Below are 13,095 nucleotides of genomic sequence, written 5' to 3'. Positions count from 1 at the left end.
GGACATAAATGCAAGAAGTGAAAACACACACACACACACACACACACACACACACACATCAAAGCAGTATATGATGAGTGGAAGTACCGATCACTTATAGTATGGCTGAAGGGATATAGTAAATAAAAGTGGACAAAGGTGTCAAAGTCAGGTAGTGCAAATACCAAGATTTAAGTTATCAAATTTACAAAAAAAAATTGCTCAATTAAGGAGACTGTAGCCAGGTATACAAATTATTAGTGGAGTAAAGGAACCGAAACAGGTGGAAGAAAGCAGAGCTGAGTATGTTTCGCACTTTATTAAACTGAAGACTTAAAGTAACTCAACGCATAGCCACAATCTGACCACGTAGAGCTAAAGGCGGACTTTAAAATGAGCATATTTCTTGTCTGATTGCTGTGTCTTTGTCAACAGAGCTCCTGGTTTATGGTATTAGTACTCTAATTAACAAAAATTAAGGCAAATAAGTGATATACTAATTAGAGATATGACCACATCTAGTCTAGTTCGTTCCATCTTGGCAAAAGTTTTGGGGAGAAGTTTGAAAAAAAAAAAAAAGAAAAAAAGAACATGGTGCATGGAGCCTTGAAAGAAAAACTGTATACATAATGTCTAAATATCTTTGTGCACTTACATATACAAGGTTGAATATATATTTTGCATGCATATGCATACATATATTATACGTGTGTGTGTGTGTGTGTATTTTTCCTAGTGTCCCGTGAGTTCAGCTAACTAATAGTCAAGATGATGGAGAAGCTAGATGGCAGGGAAAAGCCCAAGAAAGCATCTGTGTGGATGTGAACCTCAGTTTGGTACAACCTAGAGGTCTGCCATTTGGATTATTTTTTTCTTACGTTAGCCCTAGATGTTTGGGCCCACCTAGAAGAGAGTTGAACAGAGTCACCACTATGTGGATTCCCAATTCCGTTAATTATTCTCTCTGTTTGGCTTACTATTTTTCACCCCATTACTTCCAGTGATCCAGGGAGAGTAGAGGTTTCAGCAGCATCCTTGACTGCCTTTTTTATACTCCCAGGAAGTGTAATGGTCTCCCTCTGCATCTAGTAACTGATACCATTAATTAGACCTGACAAATTAATGATAGGCTATATTAACCACATTTGTCTAAGCATTACACAGATATCTTCTGCTTCCAGTGGGAATCCTTTAGACTAAAGGAAAATATTTAGAATCCAGGATTCGCCAGTAAAGTCAGGTTTCCTAATCACAGCAGTCTCTCAAATAGGAGTCAAAAAATTATGAGCTAAAAATCATTGCTTGCATTCCATCCAAAAGCAGCAGAGCTGCCAGTTTGAAATCTCATCCTAATAGATAAAAATCATCAATAGTTCCCCGTTACTTCTTAGCCAGAGAAGGCACTTCCTATTCTGCCTTTCCTAACCTCCAGCTACTCCCTTTTCCATAAATATTCCAGTGTAGTTGAATTTTTGCTTATCCATGTCTTGAAAGGTAATAGCCACTTGAAATTGATTTTACCCAGACGGGCTAGGTCTTGTGTACCTGCTTGTCTCATCCTTACTTTGTATCACTAGAGTGGGCAAAGCAAGGAATATACAACTCTACTCTTACGTTGTTCCAATGACAAGAAATGGGGGGGGGGGGGATGTCAAGAAATGGGGGGGGGATTCTGGGTAGAAAAACTACAAGGCACTGATCCTTCATTCAAACTGCTTGTTAGGTCCTATGCCGAAGCCTGGGTATCCAGGTCACACAGCAAGGGGCGATCCCAGCATACAGAGACCCCCAGCTCTCAGACAGTAGAAGTGAAATGGAGTGGAGATGGAAAAAACAGGGGGAGTGGAGTGGAGTGGAGATGGAAAAATCAGGGGGCAGGCATAGTCCCAGTCTCCAGGGAATTTTGACTCAAGAAGAGAGGAGTCAATCCAGACTTGGGTTATAAAGAAAGCATAGTTACTTACCTGAAACCACGTTATACTCTGTTACCTCTTCCAATCTTCCCCGAGGCCAGAGCTAGAGTGACACGTCTTACCATCTAGTACTAAGGACCTCATGTGACTTCATGGCTAAGCGGTGGAGGACTTCTGCATCCGGGAATGATCATATTATTTCACTTCTACAGGTAGCCCTAAGAACGACAGAGCTGAGGAGGCCAGGGCTGGTCCCAAGCATTTAAGCACAGCATTCCAATCATACCTCTGAATTCATCACCCGTGTTGGAAGGAAGTAGGAGAGACAAAAACAGGTTAAGTATCAAACAATTCAAAATGTGTGATTAAAGGGAGTCTTTTTCAGGACTCACAGACCAACAGCACTCGCAGACCAACGGTAAAGTTCTAAAAGAGGTTGCCATTCAAAATTTTCAGTATTTCCACCAATCTAATTCAGGTCATGATCCAGAATGTATGAGTAGGTTTATGTGTACTCACTAAAAGGAAACACAAACAAAATATGTTTTCTATTCTGTAAAATGGAGACATTAATACTGATATCATGGAAGGAAGGTGACTATTAACTAAGAGGATAGGGAAGGGGCAGTGGAAATTGATAATGATGTGGTGTCTCGTACCCCCTGGCCCACACTGCATTCACCTGAAACTGTGATAGGATGTTTTCCACGTGCTGGCAGCTTCTTAACTCAAGTGGCTGCATCTCTCCACTTCTCTGTCCAAGAATTTTCTCCAACACCCCTGGGCTATGCTAAACTGAAAGCACTTCTCTGTTTTGAAATGTGTAAAATTAACACCCAGAGGGCAACCCTCTCTGTTAGAAAGTGGGAGTTGGTGCATAAATAGCCCAGTCCTCTGAGTCTACAATTCTGAACATGCTCCACACCATTTCATTACAGGTCCTCTGTGTCTTTAAGTTTCAGTTCCCCTCAGCAGCAACTAACACACCTATTTTCTTTTCTTTTTCTTTCTTCCTTTCTTTTCTTTCTTTTCTTTCTTTCTTTCTTTCTTTCTTTCTTTCTTTCTTTCTTTCTTTCTTTCTTTCTTTCATTTTACTCACTCTCTTGCTTGTAATTCCTGATTGCTCTCAACTTAAGTACCTATACTCAAGGCCTCACTGCAGTATCTCCTTTTGGGAAAACCCTAACTAAAATAAAACATTTCCTCCCTTTTATCCCTTTACTTCACAAAAGTGCTGTACTTATTCAAAGATTTAATCTAATATTTTATCATTGATTCACTTATCTCCCCTATAAAAATGGAATCCCTTTAAATATAAGAAGACTTCATTTGGCATTCTAATTTTAATATCATTGCAATCAATAAAAGATTGTCGAATGAATGAATAAAAAATGTGGAGATGGAAATCCATGAATTGTTCTATGCTTTACTGAGTATTTCTGTGACCAACATAGCAATAATTCAGCTGACAATAGCAGATGGTAATTTCCATATCCTCTTAGGACATAAACCCTGGCTCACCATAGTCCTGATTTTAAGGAGCTGAGCTGTCCTCTCTCCTAAAAAGTAAACTAACATAAAAGATGCCAGACCATTAAAATAGTATAAACATTTGGCAATCTCAGGTAGGTTCAAGCAAATATGCTCAGAAGACAGCATCTCAGAGTAAGAATCTCAGGAACATCTGGGAAAGTTTGGGAAAATGAGATAAGGTGACTTCGAGTGCCAGTTTTTCTACTCTAGGAACTAACCCTCTATTTGGAGGCACTTCCTTCCACCTGAAATAGTTGTTCAACAAGTTGGAACTGACAATAGACAAAATGTTTTATGGCCATGTGTCAGGCAGCTTGATGTATTTCATGCCTGAATAAATGCAAAATGGAATTTTAGCTCAAGGAGATGGTATAGCAAATGGTTCTTCACAGAGCAGGGAATAAGGAATATGTCTCCCATGGAGAAACTCATGGTGACAATGTGTCTGATTTATATTATAATTGCCAGAATAAAATCAAATATCCCTAAATTCAGGCATGCTAATGAACAAAATGCAGAATTAGCTTTTTCTCTGCTTATTGAATTGTCTAATGTTAGCTGAGAGAAGCAAACAGAGCATCGTAGATCCAAATATTACCCCAAGGTGTTTATAAGCACTATAACTTGCAGATTAACATTGAATGGCCTTTTATAAGATCTTTGAAATGATACTGAATCTTCAGCAACATGGTTTCCCCATAAAGCCATGTTACAAAGACTTGTTAAAACTCCCTATTGAATTTCATTAAATTGGGACACACTATAAAGTAAATCTGACTTTTGAGCCATATTTTTAAAACTGGCTTGGCCAAACATTGGTTTCCTACTTACCATAAGAATTTATTTATTTACTTTTTTATTCCCTCCTCATATATATAAAAAAAAAGATGTTTACTGTGTTTTATTAAAGAAAATTTATTTTTGCTTTTATTGTCAATATAAATATTATTGCTAACTAATGCTTTTATTTCACAAAACAAGCTTGCATTACTAAAATGAGTCAATATGATTCCAACTTAAAAAACAAACACCCATTTAATATATCAGTTCATCTATGTGGTCTTATTGAGGGGGAAATAGACATTCTTGAGATGATGACAACAGCTCATACATTCTCTTTGCAAAAATTATATTTACTAGAGAATTTTGATGTTATTGTTAGATTTGTGGTGAGAAGGGGAAAGATATGTTTTGGAAGGAGCATTCATTATTCCATAGTGTTAATTCTGTAGTATTGAATGTAGTTTACTCAGGAGGTTCCCCAATATCAGATTATTGGTATTTTTCTCAAAAATACCTTCCTGAATTATGCAGTAAACCTAATTATGCAATAAAACCTAAATGGGAAGTGACAGAGGGAGATGAAAGAACCAGCTGTCTGTACTCATATACCCACATCCAAGCTGGGTCATGGGGTGTATTAAGCAATGGGAATGGACTTGCATATCCAAATGTAATAGAGCTAAGGGTATAATACATAAGAGAAACAAAAGTTAATGCATATTTTAATACTATAATTATGTTTTTTTAACTCAGATCTTAAATTTTTACTTTAAAATTCACATATAGCTATTTAAGAATTACCTAGTGACTCAGAAGAAGATATGTTAGAGTATAGACTTACCACATGAGTGTGTATACCCGTGTACTATGTTAAGCACTATACTAGACACTAGACAACAAGGGTGATATATGTTCCTTGTCCTCTAATATGGTGTTAATATAATAATTAGTGATATTTCTTTTATCCTATCCATCAACATAGTTTGATTATTGAGAAATATAATTATGTGTGTTACATGACCCTAGAATATTGTTTTATAAATATGATATTCTATAATTAATGTTTAAATTAGTTAAGAGAAGAAAATAAAAATACTCATAGAAATGATTTTTTTTTAATTACATAATCTTCTTTACCAGTGCATGGTTTGGTTTTGTTTCATTTCTCCTGTGGATTTAAAGCATTTTTTAAAATTTCATTTATTTATTCATGAGAGACACAGAGAGAGAGAGAGAAAGAGAGAGTCAGAGACACAGGCAGAGGGAGAAGCAGGCTCCATGCAGGGACCCTGACGTGGAACTAGATCCCGGGTCTCCAGGACCATGACCTGCGCTGAAGGAGGTGCTAAACCACTGAGCTACCTGGGATGCCCTCCTGTGGATTTAAATTACTGTCTGGGTACATTTGTTTTCATCTGGAAGAACCTTCTTTTGGCATATCTTGTAAACTGAGTCTGATAGCAATATCTTCTCTTAGGTTTTCTTTACTATTAACTGTCTGTGTTTTCATTTGAATTCCAAAGGATAGTTTTGCTGGGTATAAGAGTTTTAGTTATTGTTTCCTCTCATTCTTTATAGTATTTTGAATATTTTATGTCACTGCTTCCTGGCCCCTCTTTCGTGTGCTGGAAATCCATCTCCTAATTTTATCAGATTCCCATTGTACATAATGAATTTATTTTATCTTGCTGATTTTAAGATTTTCTTTTAGTCATTGTCTCTCTGTTGTTTGGATTGCATAATTTCTATCAATCTATATTTAAGTATGCAAATAATTTCTTCTGCCATTTGAGATCCATTTTTTAATTATTAGGATATTTTCAATTGCAGGTGCTATAATTTTATATTTTATTACAGAATCTCAGTCTGCCATTTCTTAGGTAGAAACTTATCTTATAAATAAATAAAGGATAGGTGAAGAAGGAGACCCTGACCTCTTGGCTGCACTCAAATCTAGCTTTTAAAATATGAAGCTAGGAGGGATAAGGAATTCTGGGGGACCCTTTCTTCCAGCAATTCTGGGAGCTGGTTGAGGAAAACTTACCTTTTTGAAACATCACCTGGAGATGAGATTCTATATTCTTGAGTTGGGAAGATGAGTAAGTCAGTGGGTCATGGCTCAACTTTCACCAACTCTTATTATTCTTATTTATATTTAGCAAGTTTTCTTGAATAAATGTTTCTTCATTTGGTATAATGCTATCTCAAATTTAATATATTTTATGTTTATTTTTAATAATTTTCACAAGTTTCTCACAAGTTTCAGTTGTTTCCCAAGGGTCAGATTCATGGAATTTCTTAGCCACCTCTGACATAGTCTCAAAATAGTTATCTTTCCTTATTCATATTTGATGTCTATTTATGTTTATTTATTTTTCTATTTTGTAATTTAAAAAAAAAATTTAAAGATTTTATTTATTCATTTTATAAGGAGAAAGAGAGCACAAGCATGGGGATCAGCAAAGGGACAGGGGGAAGCAGAATCTCCACTGAGCAGGGAGCTAGACATGGGGCCTGATTCCAGTAGCCTGGGATTATGACCTGAGCTGAAGGCAGACACTTAGCCAACTGAGCCACCCAGGTGCTCCTTTGCTTATATTTATATGGCCCAGCACTCATCAGATGTTTAAAAAATGCATTTGTAAATAAATAAATAAGTAAATAAATAAATAAAATTTTAAGTGAATAAGACTGAAGGAGTCCAATATGTTGGCTAACATTAATTTTTTTTATTAACACTAAATATTTTTGAAGTTGACAGGCCTCACAAAATTATAGATATATTATAGATATATAAATACAGATATATAAATTATATACTTATAGATCATAGATACATAAATGCCAATTTTTATTTCTTTTGAAAATGAATAAAGGATATGTTAAGTTTCAGTTGTAAACATTCCCTAAAGCTCAGAATCCAACTGTATCAAGAGAGTAAATTTGATCACCATGGAAACAAAGCATCTCTCCCCTTTACATGTCACTCAGCCAATAAAAATCTTTCAATATAGATTACTCTGTGCCTTCTAGAGAACCCTGGGTCACTATCAATTCTGAATGAAAAAACACAAAGGGGAACGAACACTCCTCTTCTCAAATACCATGTTAAAACTTTGTAAAGAATCTTTAAGTGGTATTTCAAGAAAAAAAACATTTTATTTGTATTTTTTCAATGGAGAGTCCATTCTTTTGTTAGGTGTCTGATATTATATTAGTCCACAAATAATAAACAATTCAGATAATAAATTAAGAAGTCTGAATTCCAAGTAAAGGATACCTGTAGTCAAAACATATCTTTTCCAGAGTAACTGCACATCCTTTCTGCAGTAGCAATAAAATAAATCTTTAGTATCTTAAAATATATATCTTATTCCTTATCTTCTGCTTCTGTTACCAATACATAAAACCAGGCTTTTTCAACCATGAGACTAAAACACCCTGGGGCTCAACGATAGTATTTAGTAAAACTCTTAGCTTTTTGCAGTACTTTGTTGTTGTTGTTGTTATATATTTTTTATTTTAAGTTTATCTGAAATGTGGCATTTGGATAGCCAAAGAGGATAATTTTGTTTCTTTAAACATTTAAAAACAAAACAACTCAAATGCATTTTTATTATGGGTCCTGCTATAGTAACTGTTCCCCTTCATAAAACCTGGATCCAAAGCCTCTTTACATAAACTAATTATGTAGTTTCAATGAATTTCACATTTTCTATCATCAAGAATTATAAATAATTTCAAACATCTTCGTTATATTTAAGTATACAGAAAAGGAATATCAGCTTTATTTAGTGTCAGGATATGCACAGCTCTCTAACAGGCATTTTAAACTACTCAAATTATTTCAATTGTGTAACAACTATGAAAAATAGATATTACACTAATTTTAGAAGAAGGTAATTCCAAGGCTCAGGAAGAAAATATAATTTGTCCTAACTTGCAAGTCTGCTTTGACTTCCATTAACATTGTCTGAAGCTTATCACATGGCATCAACTCTGGTGGCTAGCAGGCTGGAGGTAGAAATCATCTGTAAACTCATTCATTCGTATGACTGGTTGTTTATTCTAGCTATCCCCTTATGTCTCCTTAGATTGGAAACAGAACGGAGTCTGTCAACTGCAATACTAACATAATTTCTGATGTGGCCTACAATTTCTTATAACAGCATGAGTACAAGGTCAGAGCAAGGGAAAGAAAAAGAGATAAGAAGAGGGAGAGAACCACAAGGAAGATATTGTGCCTTGCATGACCTAGTCATGAATCCCATACAATGTCACGTCTGCTAGTATGTTTATTAAGGTCATAACCAAAAAGAAGAAATTAACTTCCTATTTGGTCAGATACTGGAAGAGCATGTGGTACTGAAATATTGCTGTGAACATTTTAGAGAATATATTCTACTACAAATTTATTCCATGGCCCAAAGCAAACTTTCTCCAAGTATTCTGAATTGTTTATTTTTTTCCTTTCAACTTGTTGATATAGGTCTTAGAAATTAAATAGAACCCAACAGGCTTCTGGAAGTAGCTCAGGTTTCATTAAGTAAAATGATTAGGTCTTTGGAAGTTGCCTTAACAATTCTCAATGACCTTGAAATTAATTAGCACAGTACCAATCACATGGAATTTCCAACTCAACCTTTTAAGATAACTGGATTTGTACCAAATGCCCAAGGGGGGATTAAAAAAAAAAAAGCATGCTATTTACTCCTCTATAATATATTATGATTTCATTATAGTAAAATATTTGATATAGTAAAATATTTGATTTATAACCACAACCAGAGTTAAATTTCTATAATTGTGCATTGCAGAACATTCATAGAAAGTACCCATTCAGCATATAAACAGAAAACATTTCTTCCTAAAGGGATATATACATAATATATATATAATTATATATAATTAATATATATAATTTTATATTTGACTATAATATATATCTTATATATAATTTTATTATTGACTATGTTCTTTCTCATTTTAAGATTAATTCTGAAAAGACTATGATTCTATTATCCCTTTTGTTTTAATTATAGGTATTTTCAAAATAATCAGCATGCATTAATTGAAACATGTAGTATTAGGGCTGAAATGGTTAAGAAAAAAATCAAACAAGCCAACAAAACCAAGGGTCACATTGTGAAGTTTATGAAGCTATGGTAAGCCTTATCAAAGAAATGTATTCATTACTTGTAATTAATATATACATTTATAAACTTCTAATATTAGATCTTCAGGATGTTTGCTTTCTTTCAACTCTTTCAAACATCCTCTTTTTCTTCACTTTCTCATATTCTAACACTTACCGTCCTTCTTGAGTCACCTCAAAGAGCTCCTTTAAAAGTTTATATTGCATGGAAATACATATACTTAAGACTTCCACTCCTTGAAGATGAAACAGATATAACATTCCCCTAATTCACCTGCTAAACTAAACCCTAGAATACTATATATCAAACAAACATAAGGATTTTCCAAAAGTTGGAGAGAAAAAAAGACTAAGTAGGAAACTCAGGGACCTAGGACTGTCACATTGTTGAGTTCCTTGGACTTCCTTTTTGCCTTATATATCCTAGACTTAGAGCTGAAAAAGTCAACAACTCAGAAATGCTGATGATCGTAGCTAAAAATCACCAATAAACATCTGCTCTCTCAAGCCTAAATATCAGTAAAGGGGTAGCCTATCAAGAAAGAAAACTTTTTGACAATAATCACTATAGCCAAACATTAATAGCCAAACATCACAGCCAAAACTGTGGCTTCACTGTCATCCACACCAGGAAAAACTGGGTTATCAGTCTAAATGTCCACTCTTGCCAAACTGTAATGAGATGTGCTAATGCTCCCACAAGAATGGTGTCAGAGAAAGCCAAGTAGGAAACCAGAACTTTCATCCCTGACAGGTGGTAACTTTAACTCCACTCCTCATCATGGTTTTAGAGGAGATAATGTGAGCATCCTAGACTTTTAGTTCCCAGTCACCCAGCAGTACCAAGGCACTCCTCTCCCTCCCAGTTGGTTGGTGTCAGAGGAGATCAAGCAGAGGTCCAGGACTTTCACCACCACCAAGTGCTGTGACAGACATTGTCCTCCCCATGATATGACTTGTAATACCGAGAATCCACAAACTGAATCAAAACACAGTCAACAGATGTCAGTGCTGAGATGATAAAGATGTTAGAATTATCTGACAAAGATTTTATAGTGGCATCATAAAAATGATTCAACAAAGAATTATGAATGCATTTGAACTTGAAAAACAGCATTTATAAAAACTCAGCTAGAGTTTTTATTAATAATGGAAGACTGAATGCATTTCTACTATACCCAGGAAAAAAGGCAAAGATATCTGCTCTTAACATTCTCATTCAACACACTGCTAGATATTCTGAGTGCAGGAAGGCAAGAAAAGGAAAATAAAGGAATGCAGATCATAAATAAAAACTTCCTATATGCTTATATTATTCTCTACACAGACAATTCCAATAAATCTATTTTTAAAAAGTTATTCAAAAAATAATAGTGAGATTAGCAAAAGAAGAAGAAAAAGAAAAAAAAAAGGGGGAGGTAGGGAATGTCTTTGAGATCTAGGGTTAGGCAAGGACTAAGTCTAAAGTTACTAGTCCTGATACTAAAATCACAACTGTAAATTAAAAACGACAAATTGTATTTCATCAAAATTAATAAATTTTGCTTTATGAAATACTCTTTGAAGAAGATGAAAAGATAAGCTACAGAATGGGAGATGTATATTTTCAAACCAAATAACCATCAAGGACTATTTTCTAAAATCTATAAAGAACTTTCAAAACTCAATATTAAAAAAAAAAAAAAAAGTACAAATAGAAAATGTTCAGGGGCCCCCGGTGGCACCGTGGGTTAAGCGTCTGACTCCTGATGTTGGCTCATGTCATGATCTTGGGGTCCTGGGATCAAGCCCTTAGTGGAACTCCTTTGCTCAGCGCATGTCTGCTGGTCCCTCTCCCTCTGCTCCTCTCCCCACTCACACTCCTCTATGCTCTCAGTCTCTCTCAAATAGGTAAGTAAATAAAATCAAAAAAAAAAAAAGAAAGAAAGAAAAAAAGAGAAAGAAGAAAGAAAGAAAGAAAAAGAAAGAAAGAAAGAAAGAAAGAAAGAAGAAAGAAAGAAGAAGAAAGAAAGAAAGAAAGAAAGAAAGAAAGAAAGAAAGAAAGAAAGAAAAAGCAAGAAAGCAAGAAAGAAAGAAAGGAGAAAATGTTCAAAAGGCATAAAGGATATTTCACCAAAAGAGGAAAATCCCGTGAAAAAAATCAGTGCATTAGCCATTAAGGAAGTGCAGATTCAAACCAGATGAGTTATCACTTAACATGTATTAAAAATGCACGTAATGTGTACACACACACACACACACACACACACTGATGGCAGCAAGTCTTGGTGAGGGTGCAGAGAAACTGATTCATTCATATTTTGTGAGCATTTAAAATGGCACAGCCACTCTAGAAAACAATTGCTTAAATAATTAAAAATGCAACTACCACACGACCCAACAATTGTACTCTTGGGCACATATCCCAAAAACTTCTGTTCACACCAAAATGTGCACATGGATATTTTAAGCAGTCTTATCTGTAAGAGTCCTAAATTGCAAACAACCTAGATTTCCTTCAATGGTTGAATGGAGAAATGAACTGTTGTACGCCCATTCTGTAGAATACCAGTCAACAATTAAATACGTGTGAGACTAATGATACACTCAACAATCCAGATGAATCTCCGGAGAGTAATGCTCAGCGAGAAAAACGGATTCTGCAAGGCTACATACCGTATTCTTTCATTTACATAAACAGTCTTGAAATTTTAAAATTATAGTGATGGAGAAGGATAGATGTCAAGGTTTAAAGGAAGGGCAGGGAGGAAGTGAGTGAGGCTTTAAAAGGACAATATGAGAGACTCATTTTGCAATGGGAATGGTCAGAATCTTATATGTATAACTAATAACATATCATTTGTGATATTATATTAGGATTTTGTAAGAGATCTCATATGGGAAACCTGTGTAAAAAGTGTACGGTGGCTTTCTGTATTATTTCTTTTTTTTTCTGTATTATTTCTTATAATTGCATACCAGTCTACAACTATGTCCAAATTAAATGTTTAATCAAAAATTGTATTCTTTAATGCTTTATCTGCTCAGTCTTCTATATTGCCTCCAAAGTATCAGACTGAAAGTGTTTTGAAGGCAGGAAACATTGAGAATTCTCGTCAATTCTTTTTCTGCCTTCCTCTTTTGACAACAACCAAAAAAGTCTGAGAAGCACAATGACCAAAGAGTCTTAACCAAAAGAAAAACACAAAAACAAACACAAACCAAAACAAAACACCAGCCTTGGTCTTATGCTGTTTTTAAACGAAAGATTAGCATAGACTTTTGGGACCAGTATGAATAATCCTGTTTATTTCTTCAGTAACATTTCACTTCTCATTGTCATTCTTTTGGTACTTCAGGCCAATCAGCAGGTCTTGATCATGCCAAAGTCCTCCCCAAAGTAGATTTCCCCAACATATATTCCATGAATACTGGTCTCTCTTCCTAGAATGATCTTTAAGAGACTATGGTTAGTGGGATAAATTTAAAGATATATATAGTGGACTATAGAAACATAGACAAGACTGAAAAATAAGTCTTGCTAGAGAGACAGGAAAGGTAAGAAGACAGGCTTATCAGGAATGCATTTGAATCCATCCTTAAGAGGCCTGCCACGTAGTAGGGATCATGATATAGTAATAGTTCAGCAGATGGGTATGAGTGATGGAACTTTCTCCTTTAGGTGAGTGGGGAGAGGGGCTGCATTTTAGAAAGTTTGTTCATGATTTTCTGAAATTAGAAATAAATGAAAGT

At 35.0% G+C, this 13,095-nt stretch overlaps 1 long non-coding RNA gene across 1 annotated transcript in view; it reads left to right on the top strand.

Moving 5' to 3' along the window:
• The window catches only part of LOC125755056 (uncharacterized), a 138,002-nt gene that overhangs the window by 72,652 nt on the left and 52,255 nt on the right, over positions 1–13,095 (top strand). The window contains exon 2 of the long non-coding RNA XR_007410563.1: positions 2,105–2,227. This is a non-coding gene — a long non-coding RNA (uncharacterized LOC125755056). The remainder of the gene's footprint in view (positions 1–2,104; positions 2,228–13,095) is intronic.

Source organism: Canis lupus, chromosome 5 (genome assembly GCF_003254725.2).
Source record: "Canis lupus dingo isolate Sandy chromosome 5, ASM325472v2, whole genome shotgun sequence".
Taxonomy (NCBI): Eukaryota; Metazoa; Chordata; class Mammalia; order Carnivora; family Canidae; genus Canis; species Canis lupus.
The sequence above is the reverse complement of the archived record's forward strand: the minus strand, read 5'-3'. Positions and strand labels throughout refer to the sequence as shown.